General features: G+C 54.5%; 1 protein-coding gene across 8 annotated transcripts in view; it reads right to left on the minus strand.

Annotated features, from left to right (window-relative positions):
* The window catches only part of PAX5 (paired box 5), a gene marked incomplete at both ends in the record, with an annotated part of 186992 nt that overhangs the window by 25131 nt on the left and 145080 nt on the right, over window positions 1-16781 (minus strand). The window lies entirely within an intron of this gene.

A 16781-nucleotide genomic window follows, 5' to 3' on the forward strand; every position in this document is an offset into this window, starting at 1 on the left:
TCTGAGCAGAAGGAAGGGCAAGTGCAAAGGCCCTGAGGCAGGAGAGTGGGTGGTGTGTTGGAGGACCAGTGAGGAGATCTGTGAGGCTGGAGGGGAAAAGTGGGGGGGGGGTAGAAGATGAGGTCAAGGAAGGAAGTGGGAAGGGGAAGATCAGGTAAGGACTTTGGCCTCTACTCTGAGTGAGCAAAAGAGGGACATGACCCAACTCAGATTGTAACAGGCTCACTCTGGCTGCTATGGTGAGAATGGACTCAAGGGGGCAAGGGTGGCACTGGGGAGACCAGTAAGGAGGATTCTGCGTATATTTACTGAAAGACTGACCTACCCACAGAGTGGGCACCTCCGGCCATTTGGAGCTTAATGCTATGGGGCTGGGAAGGGCCAGGCTGTGTGGCCATGCAAGCAGGTGGTCAGCTGGCCAAAGCCAAGGACACTCATAGGGTGAGGCCAGATATGGACTGCTGGGTAGAGGGGAGCACCTTGGATTCCAGGCCTGGCTCGGCATGGCCCTGGGCCAGCCCCCTCCTCTCACTGAGCCTATAACAAAAGTGATAACCAAGGGCACCCACGGGTTTGTGGTAAGGATTCTGTGAGAGTGTGGATGTACCAAGTGCGGGTAAACTGAAGAGGGGTGTGGCGGCGGGGCGGTCCTGCTTGTCCTGCCCACCACACCAGAAACGCCACACGCAGGAGGGCGATGTGTCCCGATTCTCCACTAGGGGGAGCCTGGGCAATTCCTCCTCCAGCAGAAATGAAGTTTGCAAGCATTCATCCTGTCTCATCCCGGGAATTGCGGAAGTGCCCAGGTCCCGGGATGAGAATGTCCTGAGCTGTCCTCCTAGCCTGGGATTCTGTGTCTGTGGGGCTAGTCCTCTCCAAGACATGTGCTGAACAGCCCAGCAGCAGCTACTGAGAGGTCGTTACCTGGAGACCTAAAGTTCCATCAGGCTCACACCATAGCCCCCAAATAACAAACCAAAGAGTAGGTGGAAAGGAAAAGCCACCCATGGCTGAAGGCATTTGGTCTGAGGTAAGCAGGATGGATGGATTTTAGTTCACCCCTGCACGTGTTTGTGTGTTCACTTCCTCTCTTGGTCCATACATTATCAAATGTGGCTTCTCAAACCTTCACTGAGCGTCTGCCCTGTGCCAGGCTCTGTGCTGGGTGGTGCTGTGATGCAGCAGACACTCAGGCTCATGAGCCTCCTTTGCCCCCCAGACAGCCAGCAGCCAGCTGGGGTTTTGAGTTTCTCAGGGTCTCTCTCACCTCTCCGTTTACCTGAAGGCTAAAGAGTTCCAGTAAGATTCCCTTAAAACAGAAAGAGGGGCAGGACAGCCCTGTAGGGATGAGTAGGTTGTTCACTGCACAAGAGCAACCAGCTAATTGGGCATGTGGGGACTGAAATCCAGCCCCCTCTCCACTTGCCATACCCTGAGAACCTTGGAGTGGGGCTGCATGCACCCACCGGGAGGAAGGAGCAAGGTCCTGAGAAACAGCCTGGGGGAAACTTCAAGATAAGCTCTGTGGCTTCGCCTCTCTCTCCTGCTGTAGCTTCTTCACTCTGCTGCCACGGGTCAGGAGGAGAGCACAAAGATGGATACCATGGATCCCAAAGACTGTCAAACCTGGGCCACCTGGGTTCTCTTCGTTCAGCCCGCATTTATTTAGTACTAAGGATGTGCCAAGCACCGTTAAGAGGCACAGGTTGCCTGCAAGGCAGTGTCATCACGCCTTTCACTGTCGAGGCGGAAGCATGATCTGGCTTTCAGGGTCCTGCCTTTTCTCTTGTTAAAAGGGCTCTGAGCAATCAAGACTGGACTCTATCCTGGCCCTGCCACTTGGGCAAGTTACTCTGTGTGAGCTGAGGCCTCAGCCTCCTCCTCTGGCAGGGAAATGGGATACCATCAACACCAACCTGGTGAGGTTATTGTGAAGGGCAAGCAGGCTGGGAAATGACCAGCCACAGATGTTCTCCCTAGATGTCAGCTACTTCTACAAGGCAGGGCCTTCTCCTCTCTCTTATGCTCACGACAGCCCTTGGAGGAAGACCATAAAGATGTCTCCACCATAAAGATGCCAAGTGGGGAAGATGACTGGAGGCAGGACTGAGGCCACGGGTGCCGAGTCCTGGTCCAGGGCGTCCAAGACACCCCACACACCTTCTCAGCCTCCCCCAGATCTCCCTCCCAGCTGGAGGAATTCCACGCATAGATTTGGACAGAGATGTTCCAGGTACTGGAAGGCTGAGAGGGATGTGTTAAGTCAGGCCTGGGAGACAAAGAAGGGAGAGCGAGGCAGGACTTGGACTTGCTCCTTACAGGTGTGCAGGTGGGAGAAAGTGCCCCAGGGTTCCCACGGGGCCACTCGCGGATCCCACGCACTGAGAGGCTCCCTGGGCCCCGGGTCAGCGGGCCCCACTCCACCCTCGCGCTGCCCCTCGGCTCCATCCAGTCAAGGCTGGTGGAGCTGAGCACCGGGCGGCCTCCCCCAGCAGCCCGCCCGCTTCCTCGCTTCCTCCGGCTGGCCGGCATGGTGGCAGGCCCTGCCTGCTCCCCGGGGAGCCTGCCGCCAGGCCTGATGGCGCTGACGGAGGGAGGGAGGCCACCAAGCTGTCAGTCTGGAGGTGCCCCTCGGAGCCCCTCCTGGCTGGAGTGAGGAGGGCGGCCGGCACCGGAGCCGGGCTGTCAGGGCCTTCACAGAGACGAGGCCGGAGAGGCGCTGCCTGACAGCTCGCCCACCGAATTAGGACCATTTGCATGCTAATTTCCAGCGCTCTAACGGGCTGGCAGGCTGGCTGGGGTGTGGAGAGTGTGCAGAGAGAGGCGCCGCGGCCTCCCTGCCCGCGCTGGAACAATGCTTGACTGATCTAGCTGCGTTAACGAGCAAATTATGGTAATTTTGTTATTACAAATGCATAGAAATTTCCAAAGCGGGCAGCCATTCAGGGCAGCTCCCTGCCCCTCCCTGCTCTTAAATACTGAACCCCTGTTTGTACACATGGGCCTGGCACCCGCTTCAGGGACGGAGGTTCCGAGGGGCCAGGCTTCCAAGGGAGCTTCTCGGGGAGTCCCAGGGTGAAATGGCCTTAGGCCAGGGGATCCCTTCCTGTCTGCAGTCCAGCCTTGCATCCCCCAAACCCCACCCTCCTGTCCCCCAGGAGTCCCTGCCTGGTCCCTGGGCCTAGCGGTCCCACAAACCTGCCTCAAACATTCAAGCTGGTTTCTTTCCATTCTGAGCAGGTAACATGGGTGATTCTCCTCACAGATGCTCTGAGGTCTTGAGAAATTCAATGATTTCTGTAACCACTCTGTGAACTGGGCTCAGCACCCATGAGGAGGAGCTCAGGGATTGTCTGATGAATGAATAACTGAATGGGAGAGTAAGTGAAGGAAGGAGGAAGGAAAGAGAGGCTGGGATAAGAGAAGGGGGGAAGGTTAGGGAGGGAGGTAGTGAAGGAAGGAGGGAAGGAAGAGGCGGAGGGAGGGAGGGAGGGAGGGAGGAAGGAAGGAATGGAGGAAGGCCAGAACTTATCCCACAAATGAGGACAATTAAGAAAGACCCCGGGGCTTCCCTGGTGGTGCAGTGGTTGAGAGTCCGCCTGCCGATGCAGGGGACACGGGTTCGTGCCCCGGTCCGGGAGGGTCCCGCGTGCTGCGGAGCGGCTGGGCCCGTGAGCCATGGCTGCTGAGCCTGCGCGTCCGGAGCCTGTGCTCCGCAACGGGAGAGGCCACAACAGTGAGAGGCCTGCGTACTGCAAAAAAAAAAAAAAAAAAAAAAAGACCCCGATCACCTCACTGGTGATGTAATTAATCCAAGACCTCACCAGAGGATTTATTTGCCAACTGGCAACCCCTCCTGGCATTTATAATTGTCCACTGCTGGACAATCACAATTTGTCCCAGTTTTTCAGGTGATCTTCTTTTTGATTAAAAGTATGTTTTTGGAGGCATGCTCTGGAATGTATCCAGATAGAAACCTTTTCCAAGAAAGTGAGCTCCCTTCTCCCAGCAGCTCGGCGGAGTGGGTAGCTCCAGCTGCAGGGCAGGGCGGGCCCAAAGCTGGATGGTGGGACCCTATTAAAAACCAGTGCACTTGTGGGCGGGGCCCACTGCTTCCCTCCGGGGCCTCTGCCTGTGACCTACTGGCAGTCCTCTGATTTCATGACAGGGATTTCAGGTTTGGGCTGATGTTATTGAAAGGTCACGAGGCTGCCTCAAGTCCATTTTGGAAGTCACTGGGGAAAAAATCATCAGTTACAGAGGAGTGCAGCACTGAGGAAGGTCTGCTCCAGGTGGCCGAGGAAGCCCGAGCCGGCCCTGCTCTCGGCTCTCCGAGGGGCGGGACCTAAATATGAGCCGAGACTTTAGAACCGTAGCTGGGGTCATGGCCAGATTTTTCTATTTGTCTGATTTTCTAATTGGGTCACACCTTCCAGAGGGAAACTGAACCCAGGAAAGAAAACAATCATTTCTTTTCGTCCAGCTGCCTGACTCTGTGGGGAAAGCCGAGAGCAGGGGGAGTCGGGGCCTCAGCATGGCCCCAGGCTGAAGCTCTGACTGGCCTGGGGACAGGCACAGCCTGCATCCCAGGAGATGCTCTTGCAGCTGACCAGGTAGGGCCTGGGGAAGATCTGGGCTCAAGAAGAACATGAGAAGGTTGGAGTGGGTGGAGCGGGAGTCGTGCTTTGAGTTGTTCTAGAAGCCAGGTCACCCAGGGACCACCCCAGGAATGCCAGGCCTGCGTGAAGTCAGGAGACACAAAGCTTCCTTTTTGTTGCTTCGGTGAAGAACTAGAGGGTGTGGTATTTCCACAGGCACTGCTCTGGACACTGAGAATACAGCCGGGGGGGTGGGGGGCAGGGGGAACGGAGGGCAAAAGCGGGGGGACGGAGGACAAAAAAGGACAGGCTGCTGCCACAGAAAGAAAGCCAGCCTGGCTCTTCCTCTGACTTGCTGTGTGACTTCGAACAAGTCCTTTCCTTGACCTCATCTGCACACTCCCCTGCTGATTTCTAAGGTCAGTCCAGCCCTGTCCAGCCCTGGCAAAGGGAGAAGTAGCTATAGAGTGTACAAGGGCCATCTCCAGCCCTCTTCGAGGCACGTGTTAGAACAGATCCGCACCCGACACCCCACAGATGCACCCCAACCTAGACCTGTGCTAGCTGCCTGCAGTGCTTTGCCCGCAGGCAGATTCCCCCAACGCCACAGGCAGGGCCTCTGCTGAACCAGTACCTTTGTTGCTGTCCCCAGGTACCTGCTCTATGCTCACCTCCTAGGGTCCTGGGTGGTGGTAGGTGATACATGGCTGCTGTCCAGATTCCAATTCTCCTGCAGCCTTTTCTGCAAATGGCTCCGACTCCTTCCTGGGGAGTTCTCTTTCCAGGAACCCCCCACCCAAAGTACTCTCAGAAAGTCTGCATATTCACAAAGTTCTGGGGCTGTGGGGATCTGCTTCAATCCAACACTCCTCAGTGCAGACCCGGGACCTCCCCTTATCTCAGGGCTGCTCGTGCAGCGCCCTTCTCTTGGGTCCCGCCAGAGAAAGCACTGTGTTTCTAAGAGTCAAACTCCAAATTGGCAAAGTCCTTCCCTTGTCATCTGGACCCGACCGCTCGCTAGCTGTGTGACCTTAGCCTCGGTTTTCATCTCTGTGAAATGGGGCTAAACACCGTGCCCTCCTGATGCTATGGTGAGGACCTGCTGAGATCACGCAAGAAAAAGGCTTGTACTTCGTAAAGATCTGTCCAGACGGGGTTCATGTTCTTCTCATTGCTGTGAACAAGACCTCAAAATGGCCACAACTGTCATGCGTCCTGCTCTGGCAGGACAATGCCCAGGGCATGTGTGACCTGGGATTGTGCTTCAGACAGAAGGACGTGATAACACAGTTGTCATCTTAAAATTTCCTTTCCCCCCTCTTTTATGTCTTGCTCTCATTCCCACTCCTTCCCTCTTTCTTTCAGCCCTGGATCTAAGTCTCCCTGATTCGGGTCCTTTATCTGTGCCGTTGCACATAGACTCCTTATAAAGAAAATTCATTTGTTCAGGGTCACCGCGTGGTTTTTCATTAAAAACAAATTACCCGCATTCAGGGAGGACATCTGGGCTTCTCGGGTCCCATTAATGACTATATTTCCAGCCTCCCCGGCCCGGTTGGGCTCCCCTTGCCTGTCACCCTGCGTTCCCAGCCCCGGGAGGACAATGAGAGTGACAGTCAAGTGAAAGGGAAAACATGAGGGATGAGGGCGAGAGGCGAGTCCCCCGAGAGGGGAAGGAGGCAAAAGTGAAAAAAATAAATAACTCAAACAGAGGGTAACAAGGGCCATTGTCTCAGCGTCTTCCAGTGAGGAGCCAGAGCAAATATGGGAAGAGCGAGCCAGGGTGTGTAAGTCGAGCTGAAGCCCCGTTTAATTTTACAGTCGGGCCCCAAGCCCCCAACTCTGGACCAGACAAGGTCGGGAGGGCATGTGCCCGATTCAGATACATCCCGCCCATATCCATGGAATGCCTGCTGTGTGCAGGGACTGGGCAGGTGGAGGATTCCAAGAGGAGCAACCAGGAGCTGGGAGAGCCCGGTCACTCCAGCTCTGAGCGAGGCGGACCATGGGCAGCGCCCTGGCGGTGCTCAGGGGAGATATGAGCCCCAGGGTTGGGGGGCGTAGGCTTCCTGAGAGAGCACTTGACCGGGGCCTAGGAGGATGGCTGAGATGCTGACAGGTGAAGATGGGCAGTAGAAGGGGGTGTACTGGAACCTGAAGTGTGGTTCCCTGGTGTCCCAGCTGGGAAGGACTTCTCCAGAGCCATAAAAGATCTCTGGGTCAGGAAGGCCATCCACAGCCCTGAGGGAGCACCAAGGAAACCAAGGCCTTTTCCTGGGCCCACAGCCCATTCCCTCTCACTCTCTATGGGCACCAGGGGCTGGGTGAACTCGGAACCAGAGTTCCAGGCACCAGGCCTAGCTGCTCCCCTGACTGTCTGTGCACCGTGGCGAGGCACGGCACCTCTCTGAACTCAGCTCGCTTGCCTCTGAAATGGGGATAAACATTCCAACCTCAAAGGTGCTTTCAGGACTTCCCTGGTGGTGCAGTGGTTGAGAATCCGCCTGCCTGCCAATGCAAGGGACACGGGTTCGAGCCCTGGTCCAGGAAGATCCCACATGCCACAGAGCAACTAAGCCGGTGCACCACAACTACTGGCTTGCGCTCTAGAGCCGGCGAGCCACAACTACTGAGCCTGTGTGCCCCTTGTGCCACAACTACTGAAGCCCGCGTACCCTAGAGCCCGTGCTCTGCAACAAGAGAAGCCACCACAATGAGAAGCCCCTCGCCGCAACTAGAGAAAGCCCGCGTGCAGCAACGAAGACCCAACACAGCCAAAAATAAATAAATAAATATTTTTTTAAAATGGTGCTTTCAAATTGACACTGGGGGTGACAGGCATGCCTCCCTTATAGACTATAAAGCACCATGTGGGTTGAGGCCAGGTTGTTGGTGGAATTAACTTATGGACGGAGGCAATTTGGCTTTATTCCAAAGCATTTTCCTTTTGGAGGGCAGGAGCCAAGCCCCACTGCTCTCTCTGCCCCTGAAAGCTCTGGGGGCTGCCAGAAGTTCTCAGGAGAGAAGTGTCCCAGGTGGAGTGACCCACAGGCTTAGTGGTGGCAGTCTGCTCAGCTGAGGGCTGACAGCTGATGAAGTTTTAGAGACAAGGGCTGCAGATTCCAGTGGATCAAAGGTAGGAGAACAAAGATGACCCCAGTAGATTCGGTTTGGTTTTTGGAAGGACTCCAGCATGTACAGAAGCTAAGCATGCCTCAGAACCTTTATAGTCACTATCCCTGCCCCAGACTGAAGCATTCATTTCCCCCTCCTCACTCCACCTCCCACCAGCGAACATGCTGCTCCATCAACATCAAGCCTGAGAATTGCCTCTTCCTAGATTCCTCCCCTGACCCAGGGCGGCACCACTGGGAAGCTTTAGCTCTGCCCCTGGTCTCCCCATTCTTTGATGTGCACAATGGTGTCTGCTCAATTTTAGCAAAACTCTATGCAAAAGCTGCTTCAGACATACCCACCGCCCCCCAACAAACCCCTCTTTGGGGAAATTCCGGAGCCTTCTATGCCTGACATCCCCATTCTAGGCTGGATCCCCCTCCTCTGTGCTCTGTGCTCCCAGAGTCCCTAGGGTTACCTGTTGCCACCCCTGTCCCCATAGGCCCTACTGACTTGCTTGTATGCACTATAGACTGAGAACTTTTCATGTCCATGTCCCATGGACAAGGGCATGGCTCTCCCCCTCATATCCCTAGGCTATACCGACACATGTAGATGGTCAATAAATGTTGGAAGGAAGGAAGGGAGGGAGGGAAGAGGAAAGGAAGGATGTGGTGGAGGGTGGAATGAATGGATGGATGGATGGATGGATGGATGGATGGATGAATGGACGGATGGATGAATGGATGGAGCAGACATGGGGAAACTAACAAGAGGGTGGGACCCAGAGTAGCCTAGAAGAGGTGAAGGTGTCCTCAGTGCCCGTCTCGAGCTCCTCCAGTTGTGGCCACTTCCTGGGCAGCCTGTCCTTGCCATGGGCCTGACGTGTGTGAGAAAAGGCTGAGGTGCCCTGCCTCCCACCTCTGTGCTCCCCAAAGGGACGCTCTGCTTAGATGAGGGAACAAATCATGATCATCTTTGCTGCCTCTCTTGCCCTGAGGTTCTAGACTCCAAAGTCTGTAAGAACCCATCCCATGTGGGATGCCCTGAAGGCCGTCCTCGCCTGTCACAGCAGTGTTAGGGGACACAGCTATGGGTGTATGGGATTAGCATATTCTGAGGCACCCTTCCTTCAGCTCCACTCCTTGGAAGTGATTACCCAATTACATATGATAGCCCAGGGCCATTGCGTTAGCATGTCCCAGCCCCAGAGCTGAATGGAAACTGGAAGGGAAATTGCTGCCCACGTCAAACAGAGGTGGCAAGGCTCGGGAGCGCTTCCGTTCAGCTGAGGGGTGATATCAGCAGGCAGGGACATCACAGATTTAGAAGCCCTTGTGTGGCAAGACCAGAAAGCCCCCTACGGAGCATCTAATTCAATCTTCTCACCCCCTGCCTCCTGTTTTAAGAGAAAGCAAGAAGTCCCAAGACCACATCCCAAGGTCACACTGTGAGTGTCTGGCAGCTGGAATCAAAACCCAAGCCTCCTAAGTTCCAGAAGGATCTTCATGCCCCAGCGTGCTTTCCACCTCTGAGCCTTTGCTTTTGCAAATCTTTTCTTCCCCAATGTGGTAAAGCACCCATAAAGCCCATGTGGAGTTTCTCCCCAGTCCCAGCGTCACTTCAATGCAGTGTTCACATAGGGCTTTAGTCACGTGCACTGTCCAGATCAGGCCACTCCAAACCCCTCGTTCTCCATTCTACGAAGGCACAGCAGCCTTGCCTCTGACTCACGTCCAGATCTTCCTGGGCCAAGCCTGCCATCTGTCAAGGCTGCTGTTTGCAGCACTTCATGCCACAGAGTTTTCCAGGGGTTAAGGCTCTGGGTCTTCTTACACATAGTCCCTCACCCAGCAATGCCCCTCCAACTTCTCAGACAGACAAACTCACCCTTCAATGTTCAGCTCAAATGACCTTTTCAGGGAAGCCTTCCCTGATTTCTCCCACTCCACCCCATTGCCCCGGCAGACCTAGCAGTCTCTCTCCTTCATTTCCTCAGCACATTCCTAGATTTTAGCTCTAAACACAGCATGTAGGGATGATTTTTTTATATCTGTCTCCCCAACTGGACTGTGAGCTCCCTGAGGGCAGAGGCTGTGTCTGTAACACCACACCTAGCCCAGAACGGGCACCCAGTGTCTCTCAGGAACTGTCTGAGAATGAATGAATGGACAAATGAATGGCCACCTGCCATTTCATCCTAGCTGTGCCTGTCATTCCTTGGGGTCTACGTTCTTGGTGTGGCAGAGTGAATGGAGGCCACTAGAGGGCAGCAAAGAGTCAGGAACGAGCAACAGGTGTGCACCCCGAGCCCAGGGCAGGCTTGGAAAGGTGTGGAGGGAGCTTGGAAAGTGCCCAGGCCACAGGACCAGCAGAAGCCCTGGTCAGGGGGAAGTAAGACCTAAAAACAAAGGCCATTCATCCCCTAAGCAAACACTCTGATGCTTGGGCCAGGGGAGGCACTTGGGGACAAAGCACTGATCCAGTCTCCTACCTGATGCTCCAGCCCCTCTGCCAAGTCCTCACTGGCTTCTGCTGGGCCCTCCCAAGCCTGCCCATTCCCATACCTTCAGTTCTAATTTTGGAGAAGGGTCTCTATACAAAGGCTGAAGAAGGTGTCCCTCTGACTCCCATCTATGGGTCCCGGCCATGCCTATGGAACTGTGCAGAGTGTATTGTACCCCTGCTCTACAGGCTGAGTGGAAATGGCGTGTCAGACCACACCGTGAGGCCCTGGCTGAGCTCGGCCAGAATCCAAGCTTCTGCCTCCCCGCCTGGTGCTGGGCCCCCCACCCCTCAAGCCTGCAGGCCTTTCACAGAGCGAGCAATGCTCAGTCAGGGAGGGGCTTGCTACAGACAGGCAAAAGAAGCCCTCCTCTCCTCCCCTCCAGACCTCAGTACCCTTCCTACCTCACACAGCTGGTGCCTTAGTAACTGCAAACCTTCATTTCAGATGATCCTCAAAAACAGCAGGCAGGGTAGCTCAGAGAGGTCACAGAGCTCATGCATAGTCCCACAGCTAATCAGTGCTGAAGCCACACTCCTTCCACAGGACCCCTACTTCTCTTGGGACAATTCCGCGTCTCTCTCTGGGCAGACTTTGCCCCTGGGCTTCTGATCTGCTTCACCACCTGTCTGCAGAGCACCTCACCGGGATGCCTGCTTGGTCTCCAAAGTTGACGAGCTCAGACCCTAACCTTGTTGGCCCCCGGCCTCCTCCTCAACCATCTCCCCTTCCTGTCAACCCCACTTACCCAGCTGGGCTGGCTGGGTCATGCTCCCGCCCACGTGAACCCCCTCCAGTCGCCAGCGGGACCCACTCTTAGCCCCCTGCCCCACCCTCTTCTTCAGACGGCCATGGATACTCCGGTTACAGCCCAGCTCATGGCCCTCTTTACCAGGACACCTTTCTCAACGGGACCAACCCCAGGTGCCTCTCTGTTTTCTCCAGGCCTGGCACCCAGAGTCTGCCCTACTCCTGCTTGGCAATGCTCTTGTTTGTGACTGGATTCTCCTCTAACTGGATCTCCCGTTGATCCAAGGGCCCCATGGGCTATGGACGCTGCTGGAGAGCTCTTGACCTGATGCCGGCTTTAGGCCTGCCCGCTAGGCTTCTCCCCTTACCACCGCACCCAGCTCAGACCCCTGAATAAATGACAGCAATCATGAATAATAATAATAATTAATGCTTACACTGCACTTAATATGTGCCAGGCAAAGTTCTAAGAGTTTTTACATTTATTACAGCCATCCCTCAGTATCTGCCAGGGATTGGTTCCAGGACCCCCTCGGATACCAAAATCCACAGATGCTCAAGTTTGTTCTATAAAATGATGTAATATATGCATATAACCTACACACATCCTCCTGTATACTTTAAATCATCTCTTGATTACTTGTAACACCTAATCCAATATAAGTGCTATGTAAATAGTTGCTGACACTACTCAAGTTTTGCTTTGTGGAACTTTCTGGAATTTTTTCCCAAGTATTTTCTATCCATGGTTGGTTGAACCCATGGATGCAGAACCCACAGATACAGAGAGCCAACTGTACATCATTTACATGTACATCTCATTCTTATTATCATCATCATTCCCATTTTATAGATGAGGAGGAAACTAGGGTCTAGAGAAGTTATGTAACTTGCCCCAAGTCACACAGCTAGTAAGAAGCAGGACGGTGACTCAAAACCAGGCAGTCTGGCTCCAGAGCCCATGCTCTTAACCACTCAGTCTCCCTGCTTCACCACGTGGCTGCCAGTGCGGGCCCTCGGGCAGCCCAGCCTCCTTGGCTGCAGTGTTCCAGCACTGGGCTGAGCTCTCCCTGGCAGCCCAGCCCTCATCACCACCACCACCCCTCTCCACCACCTTTTGTATCTCATCTACTGTTGCCTGAGTGCTACTATGGGCCAGGCACTCTGCCAGGAACCAGGGACACAGCAGCGAACAGAACAGACAGAACCTTATGTGCTGTCTAACCCTTCTGTACTGTATAGACCTAAGAGGAAACTGGATGAGGAAGGAGTAAACCGCTAATTAATTCCCTTCCATTGCGCTTAGTATCACAAATGAAAAGAACAGGATGCTTTGAGAGGGGTGTGATGGGGTTCTGGTTCAGACGGTGTGGTGGGCAGAGTAACACCGCCATCCCCCAAAGATGTCTACGTCCTAATCCCTGGAACCCAGGATCGTGTCAGGTTATATGGCAAAGGGGGAATTCAGGTTGCTAAGTAGCTGACCTGAAGATATGGAGGCTATCCTGGATTAAGCAGGTGAGTCCAATAAAACAACAAGGGTCTTTCTAACAGGAAGAGGGGGCCAGGAGAGAGCAAACCTGGACTATGGAGGCCCAATCAAGACTCAGCCCAACGTGGGGCCCCAAAGCAAGGAATGCAGGGTATCTACAGGCTGGGAAAGGCAAGGAAACAATTCTCCCCTGGGGCCTCCAGAAGGCACACCTGGACTTCAGCCCAGGGAGACCCATTTTGGATTCCCGACCTCCAGAACCGTAAGATGAGAAATTATCATTGTTTTAAGTCACTAGTTTGTGGTAACTCATCACAGAAGCAAGAGGAAACTAACACATATTTGGTGATGGGGAAGGCCCCTCTGAGGAGGTGAAACTGCAGGGGTGAGAGGGAGCCAGGCAGGCTGGGCCAGTCGGCAGCGTCAGCGGCAGCAGCAGAGGGGGCTGAGCGCGCTAAGCAGAGGAAACTGCCCGTGTGAGGGGAGCAGGTGTCGCCATTCCTCCCGCTGGAATCCAGGGCCCTGTGCCTGCCCAGACGGCCTCACTGGCCTCAGGGTCTGCTCCACCCTCACCCTCACCTCCCACTTCTTCAAGAAAGCCATCAGTTGATTGAGCAATTTAACTGAATGGCATCTAGAAGTGAAGTACACCAATCCATGGCAAGTAGGGCGCCCAGGGCAGAGAAACCTGCCAGCCTCCTTCTAGGGCCTCCCATCAAACAGCTGCTTGTCTGCTGCAGCCCAGGGAAGGCAAACATGACAGGATTTCCTGGCACTCTGGCCTGAAACCCCCAAAGAGGCGTCCAGTAAAGGATACATGGGGGCGCCCATCTCAAAGACAGTTGGTTACTTTGCTTCTTAGACTCACTGACGCCAAAGGGCAGTGAACGCCCCTTTCTTTCCCCCAGCCTAGAATTTTTAAGAGTTTCAAATGCCACGTCAATATCCGTTAGGTTGTGCAAATAGCTTCAGGCGGGAATCAACTAGTTATACTGCTCAAGACACTATGGAATCTTTGGTGCAAAACTTTTGGCATTTGATGAAGATAAAACCTGAAAACTGTCTCCACTCTGAGCTGACGTGACGTGCCGCACTTGCTTTAATCGACGAAGCAAAGGGCTACGCGGGGTTGGCAGAGCCACAGGAACTGAATCTACCAACGCTAAAGAAAACCAAGTAGCCCTGTTTTGCGGGTGTGAAAACACCCTGGAACCAGAAAGGGCAGACAACCCCTGATGGCGGAGTCAAATTCGAAATAAACAAGAGGCCAAGCCACCGAGCTGGCAGTACGGAAAAATGTACTATTTTTCCAGGCCCCAAAGTTCAACTGCCCACGTGTTCCCTGGACATGATCCCTCAACTTGTCCTAAAAGCAGACCTTATCCACGGAAGCCTCCTTTATAAATGGAAGTGGGGGCAGCCAAATGTTTCCCAAAACCTAGTGTAGGAAAAACAGCTCAGAAGATTTCAGTTTCCCTCGGGATTCACTGCCAGGCGAGGAGGGAGGACTGTTCCATATAGCGAAACAGACCATCACTGTGTAACAGCCTCAGCGATACAAAAACAGGATAAACGATTCGCCTAAAACCTTGCTCAGCTTGTTTCTTCAAACGCTGCCAACATGCCCTTGGGGGTCTAGAAATGGTATCACCTGCGGTCACAAATGAATGAATACCTCCCAGATCCAGAAGCCCCAGGGGTTATGAATCAGAAATCTGAACAACTACAAAGTTGAAACCCTGACACAGGTTGTGGTATATCCACATTCTAATCCCTAGAACCAGGGCTCATTACGTATATGACCAAAAAAAGTGGGGGAAGGGGTCCTTGTAGATGTGATTAAGTCAAGGATCTTGAAATGGGAAGATTACCCCACATTATCTGGGTGGGCCCTAAATACAGTCACATGTATCCTTACAAGAGAGAGCTTGAGGGAGACTTGATACATACACACACACACACACACACACACACACACACACACAGAAGTGATGTGAAGATGGGGCAGAGAGTTGCAGATTGAAATGATGCAGCCACAAGCCAAGGAACGCCAGGAGCCGCAAGAAGGTAGCAGAGGAAAGGAACAGGTCTTTGCCTGGGGCCTCCAGAGCGAGTACAGCCCTGCCCACACCTTGATTTTGGCCCAGTGATACCGATTTCAGCCTTCTGGGCTCCAGGACTGTGAGAGAAATTTCTCTATTGTTTTAAGCCACCGAGTTTGTGCTGGTTTGTTAAAGCAGCCACAGGAAACTCATATGCAGGTCAATGTTAATTTTCCCTCCCTCCCGCCCTCAGCCAACACTCACAAAAGAGTACCTATTCCGTGTTATGGGCTATGAGGGGTGCAGAGGACGACTAAGGCAGAGGCCTGGCCTCAGTGAGCTCACCTCCTGATAGCAAAGCTAATTGGTCCACGTGGCATAACAAACAAATGTAAAGCATTGTCCCCAGAGCAGGGCCTCACCAGAGGCATCAGGGGTGGTGATGTTTATGCTCAGCCCTGGAGGGTGAAGCTGGATCCCAACGGGCTGAGGCAGGAGGTGGTCTAAGCCAGAGACACAGAATAAGGAGGGATACAGACCGGTCTGAGAGGCCTGCTGGGGACCAGCGAGCGGTCAGGGATGGGGACGGGCTGGGAGAGTTGGCCAGAAAGGCAAGTTGAGGCCAGACTATGGTGATGCCTGAGTGACAGGCCCGGGACCTGCTCTGCTGAAAGGTGGGCCGTCTCTGCCATGGGCCAACTCTGGGCAGTTCCAGCAAAGACCATGCATGCAGGCCAGCACTGCCCCATGAAGCCTTCCAAGAATGAGTTTGGAAATCATTTTAGAGACAGAGTCCCAGAGATGTGATGCTGGTTTGGACATTGAGGAACAGGAACTGAGGACCTGCCTGCTGAGCGTGGAGTCCCAGCCCTGATGCCGGGGGTCTGGCACTGAAGGAGTGCTGAGCTACATGAGAAGAGAAAGCAGAAAGAGAAGGAAAAAGGGGAGGAGGGAGACGTGGGGCTCCCCTGCCAAAATGCTTGTCTTCCTTCCTCCTCACTGTGCGCCCTCCCTCTCTGCAGAGTCCCAGGGGACCCCACCACCCGGCTGGCCCTGTGGCTGCCCCTGTCCAGCTGCTGCTGGCAGGTTTGGTTAGACTGTACCCTTGTGCAGGCCTGTGATTCCTGCTGCCACTGTTAATGGGCATAAGTTCCCGATGGGGGCTCTGCCAGGCCCCCAGCCGTTTGTATCCTGAGCCTGGTAATTAGAGCTGGAAGAATCCCAGGGGCTGGAGGGCAGGCTCTGTCTGGATAATCTCAGGAAAGTTCAGCTGCTCCTCTGAACTCGGCCTCTTTGGGGTTGGCAGCAGGGAGCCAGCCGGGCCAGCCGGGTGGCATCTGCTTCACCTGCCAATGTGCTCTCGGGACAGGGCCCGGGGCTGCCGCCTCCCCCCCTGCTATCACTGAAAGCGTGCATTGACAGACTGAACGTACACGATGGCAGAGGACAGCAGTGCTGAACTGGAGGGCAGAAGACCCAGATTCAAGGTCTCCCACCACCAAGCTCTGCAGCCTTGGGCAGTTCCCTAACTTCTCTGAGTCTCAGTCTCCTTCTGACCCTCGGGACCCTGCCCACCTCACAAGGTTGTAACACCAAAGGGCTCCTGGGCAAGCACTCTGCACTTGACAAAGGACCCCAGAGATGGGAGGGGCCGTTACTGGATAGGCAGGATCCATCTCCTAAGGCTGCCCTAACTTGCTGAGGGCTGAGAGATGAGTGGGGGTGGAGTGGGGGGCAGGAGGGCGTGTGTCCCACCGCCTCCGCTTGCCCTGAGCGTGGTGTCTCCCTGTGCTCTGCCATGGCCCATCCTGGCGGCAGAAAAGGCAAAGACTGCAGGCGTGAACCCGGCAGGCCTCCCCAGCGTTGGCAAGGCCCAGGGCAAGAGTACACACAGAGGCCATTTTCCATATGTCTCATATTTAAAAGTCATAAATCAAGCTAACAAGCCGTTAAATGAAATATGCTCTGTCCTCCTACCTTGTTAAATACACCTTTGTAATAACCTGGAAGGCCAGGAGCGAATTCAGAATTCTGGGACTCCTTGGCGCCTGCGCCGGGCTCTGGCTGTGTGGGGAAAGCCCGCCCGAGCTCTGGTCTGCCTAGCTTCCTTTCCCATGCCCGGCCCACTCATCCTCACCCCGGCCTCGAACACAGGTGTGGACGCCCAGCCTTCACGCCCAAGCTCTGTCCACACCAAGAAGAGTCAGTCCTCAGGCCCTGGGGTGCACGCGTCTGTGACGTGGGCTGGGAGGAGGCTGGAAGAGGTTTAGGGCTGTTTG

The sequence above is a fragment of the Mesoplodon mirus genome, assembly GCF_964341445.2.
Source record: "Mesoplodon mirus genome assembly, chromosome: 1".
Classification (NCBI taxonomy): Eukaryota; Metazoa; Chordata; class Mammalia; order Artiodactyla; family Ziphiidae; genus Mesoplodon; species Mesoplodon mirus.